Genomic DNA, 4,618 nt, shown 5'->3' with positions numbered 1-4,618 from the left:
ATTCTCAACAATTCCCTACTTTCTCTTGAACAGTTCAACCTTGGATATGTTCAGAAAGGGCATTTGTCACCATCTTATGAACACTGGCTCTCATTGGGTACGGTTCTCCCTAGAGCAGAGGTTCTTCACCTTCCTTTAATACGATTTGTTCCTCTTGTTGTGGTGACCCCCCTAGTCATAAAATTATTTCGTTGCTACTTCATAACTGCAATTTTGCTACTGTTATAATGTAATGTATATCTGATGTAATGTAATGTAATGAGTTGTAATGTAAATATCTGATATGCAGAATGATAGCAGATGATATTTGACCCCCCTCCCAAGGGATCCTGACCCACGGGTTGAGAACCATTGCTCTAGAGAGTGTTTTATTAGATTCAGTAGATAGTTGCACACTGGTACATACTGGTATTTCCCTATTTTATGGGTGAGGAGACTCACACTCAGCTAAGCTGGAGGATGTGCTGAAGATCAGCAATGACCATGGTAATGGATGTCTCAGCTGTCTTCCAAGTGACAACACCGACTTACAACACAAACAGCAACACTATCCTTCTCCGGTGAGCTGGTGCTGTTGGTTGAAAGAGGGGTCCTACTAGACGGGACAAACACTTTCTCTGCTGCCAGAAAAGGTGACAGAAATGGCAGCTTCCAAGTCCCCTGCTGTAGAGAGCTTGAAGTAGGGATGGTGGAAAGGCCAGAATGGGTGGGAAGGAGAGCAGCACTTGTTTCTGAAGCCACCACTGTCTCTCAAGGGGGAATGCGGATGTCCTCAGAGTCACCTTTGATCCCACACGGGAAACTTAAACAGACACTAACCCGCGAGCACATTACCACTTACCCCTCATTTTCTCATTCACAAAATTAAGTCATGATACCCTTGGGGGCGGGGGATAAGCCGCAGCGTTGGCTGTACAGTATGCAGTCAATATCACTACAGGTAGCAGATTGAGTTTAACAAGCCATATGGGTTGTAATTGTCCAAGTATGATTAATTCATAATGTTTGTTCATTTTATGTCTTAGATTATGGTTTGTTATTATTTCATCCAATTACAGCGCTAAATCCCTTTTCTAGATGGTGTTGGGAACCCTTAGGGATTTTAATGTTTCCCCAGTGACAGCCATGACCTCTCTCTGTCTCTGGACTCTGTCTGGGACTCCTTCGTATTGGCAGAAAAGGATGACGTGAAGTTGGAGCAGATGGTGCATCCGTCCGTTGCTGAACTCTACTGGCAGCCCAGAGGAAGACTTGATACTGAAGGTGCTCTAATGGCTTTCTGCTCAGTTTGTTGTAAATCCTAAATGGGGTGATTGAGGGCTGTAATGAGCAGTGTTGTTGGATGCCTCTGGCTGCAACATCTGGCGAATGCTTTCGCTAGCCGACAGGTGTTAGTCTTGGCCTCTTGCTGTGCCACCCAGACCTTTGGTTTTAAGCAGGTTGTAGATGAGGCTAGAAGCAAGTATCACTTGTTCATGTATCAAGAAGAAGAAGGAGAAAAAAAATACCCCCATAACTTTGTTTTCAGAATTAACAATCCATCTGGTAAAAAACAGAGCCCTGAGTATACTATTACGGAAGTACTTGAAAGCCAGACTTTTATTATAGTTTTTTTAGTGCAGGAATTTAAATTGATATCCTAAGCCTTGTGTAACCTCTCTCAGAGACAAATCCAAATTGCTAACAGCACCAGGGAAATCTTGAAAAATTGGCCTCCTCTCCTGAATTAGTGAAGCCAATGCAGGAGGTACAGGCAGGAAACCAAACAACCAATCCTCTTACTTTCAGAGTTCCTGCCCTGACTGTTACCAGGTACCACAGTTTTATGCTCTGCTCTGAGATGCCAAGCACCCCAATCTGAGTCCAGTACCATAGATGAACGCTGACTTTGTGCTGGGACTCCAGTGGACGCTGCTGCTGAAGATGGGGAGGATACTTAAGATGCTGCTGCTGTTGCTGCTGTTGCTGCTGCTGCCGCTGCTGCCGCCGCCGCCGCCGCCGCTGCTGCTGCTGCTGCTGAGGTTGAGGAAGTCACTAGTGACATGGGAGAGGATAGCAAATCTTATCTGATGATGACATCTAAAGAACTCAATGTCTGGGAGGCCCTTATAAATGTTGATAACCCAAGATAGAAACTCTGCCAGTCAATCCGATACTTCAAAGCCTCCACCTCCAGAAATCAACTTTGACAGTGCCCAGAAATTCTATCTAGGGAAAAATGGGTTGAACCTCACGTGTGAGCTAAAAACGTGTTTGTGTGTGTGTGTGTGTGTGTGTGTGTGTGTGAAAGAAAACAAGGTTAGCCCATAAGACAAGTAATTTTTCTAAGATGAATACCCTCAGTGGTCCCTCTTACTTTATACAACAAGCGAGACTGAGTTTAGAGAGATTAAGGCCCCAGGTCACCCAACTGTAAGCGGTGGAAGTAGGGTTTGAGCCCATCCTCCTAATAAACTCACCAGTTCTCAACCACGACCTCCATGAAGATTCCTTAGAAGCCATTATTTTTCTTGCCAAAGAAGCTATACCCAGTTTTCATCCTGATCCCAGGCCATCTTTGTTGTCTTGGATGAAGGGTCACAGCAGACAACTGTATTTGTGAGCTCACAAAATGTGACTTTGGTTGTGAATACAATATTACAAAACCATAGTTCAGATCTTAACACCTTCCTGGGCATGAATGATGGGTATCAAATGAATGTCAGCGGCGTGGAGGAGAAGAAAGAATGCTACCTAGGGTTCAGAACAAGTCTGTCCCTCATGAGGGGTAGGAGGTGGTCAAGTTGTTGGACTTCTCTGAGTCACTTTAAAGGATAACACTAGAGTGAATGATGTCCAGGGTTCTCCATGTTGTAAGGTCCACAATTTTAAAATGATGGAAGCCACAGGTCATATGCGGAAATAACCCATATCGGTTTTGTGCCATTGCTTGTATTAATGTGAAAACGCAATTTATTTAAAGACAAGCAAACAACATTTCACTACAGTTTGAAAATGGCAAGAGGCAAACGGTGTGCTGTGAAGCCTTCCTTTCCGAGGGCTGGGGCTCACCCCTCTGGGAAGGGCCAGAGAGGCTAGTAACTGCCGGTTTCCCTGAAAAAAGGGCTGCAGTGTGGTTATGCCAAGAACTCTGTGTCGACCTGGCTCCGATCCCGGGTCTCTTGTTCATGCCTGCTCCTGCCAGCTGCTGCTTTCTGCTCTAGCTGTTTGGAATCTGGGCCTGGCAACATGGGTCTGCCTTGGCATGCCTCTTGTATGTCTCTTTCTGTGTGTGCCTGTGTCTGTGTGTGCCTGCAGACTCAGCATGTCATAATGGAGAGGAATAAAAACAGTGCCCAGATGTGGGCCTTCATCTTTACCTGTGCACTGACAAGTCAACCCTCAACTTGGACTCTCCCTCTGCAATTCCTTCCCCCCTCCCTTGATTCCTTTTGCAGTTGAGCCAGCAAAAGAGGCAGCGGAGAGAAAGCAGAGGCCGTCTCACGGGCTAAGCTAGCTGGTGGCCCAGCACCTGGAAGAGCTTTGATCTCAGCACATCTGGAGAACTGCATGGTGGAATTTTGCCTGTAGGGTGTATTACAGGGATTGAGGGGATTAGGCACTTGGGTCTCACCAGTTGTACCTGTAGCTCCATTGAGGATTGGAGGCATCTAAGTGGGTTTGTGAGGGTCTGGACTTGGGAGACAATGCTGACTAAGGCAGTGTGCGGGTGTGTGACAGCCTTTTATAGTACAGCCTAGGTCCTGCAGCCAGCACTGTTCTCTCTGTGCCTGGACTTTTCAACTCTCAATACAAATGAGCATTTCTTATGATTTTTAAGTCAGCTCTGGGTGACTGGGAGTCAAAAAAAAATCATTTAGACATTACTTTTAAATTTGTGGGAATTATGGATTTGACAAAATTTTCCTTTTCCTTTTTTTGAGTGTGTAGACTTGAACCCAGGGCATAAGTGGGCCAGGCAAATGCTCTAATATTGATATATCCTTATCCTGATTATTACCTTTCTTATTGGTATCTAATTTTGTCATACTATCCCTCACCCTTGAGCTGATTTTTGTTGGCCTTTTGCAGTACAGGCACCTGTTTCCGGGTTTTGTGGTTAGTAGGTAAGCACTGTACCACTGAGCCACGTGCCTAATTTTCAAGATAGGGTTTTACATTGGTAGCCCTGGTAGGCTTTGATCTTACTATACAGTCCTGGCTGAGCTTGGTTTTCAGAGTTGTCCTGTAAAATGGAGACTGTTTTTTCTATCCAGCCACCCAGACCTGAATAATCACACAGAATCTATATTAATTACAGCACTGTTTGATCAATGGCTCAAGTGTATTCCTAGCTAGCTCACATGTTTTTAAATTAACCCAGTTCTATTAATCTGTGTATTGCCACGAAGATGTGGCATTACCTCATTTTCTACATGTTTTGTTTCCTTGGCGATTGGCTGGCATCCTTCTCCTTCGGCAGCTATATGGCATCTGCTGGCCCCGCCTTTTTTCCTCCTTTAGTTCTGCTTGGATTTCCAGCCTTGATATATTCTGTCTGGTAATGGGGAACCTCCTTTAGCTAATGGCCGTTGAGAGACTGGGCCAGGTTGGGCGTGGCTTTGGGTACCAAAAAGGC

At 45.2% G+C, this 4,618-nt stretch overlaps 1 long non-coding RNA gene across 1 annotated transcript; it reads left to right on the top strand.

The window, feature by feature from the left end:
* The first annotated feature begins 257 nt into the window (after positions 1-257).
* Positions 258-2,475, top strand: LOC125395027 (uncharacterized). The gene is made up of 3 exons (XR_007230421.3): positions 258-560; positions 1,118-1,263; positions 1,789-2,475. It is a non-coding gene; the product is annotated as an uncharacterized LOC125395027 (long non-coding RNA).
* The last annotated feature ends 2,143 nt before the right edge of the window (positions 2,476-4,618 follow it).

The sequence above is a fragment of the Myodes glareolus genome, chromosome 21, assembly GCF_982192425.1.
Source record: "Myodes glareolus chromosome 21, mMyoGla1.1, whole genome shotgun sequence".
In the NCBI taxonomy this organism is placed as follows: Eukaryota; Metazoa; Chordata; class Mammalia; order Rodentia; family Cricetidae; genus Myodes; species Myodes glareolus.
The sequence above is the reverse complement of the archived record's forward strand: the minus strand, read 5'-3'. Positions and strand labels throughout refer to the sequence as shown.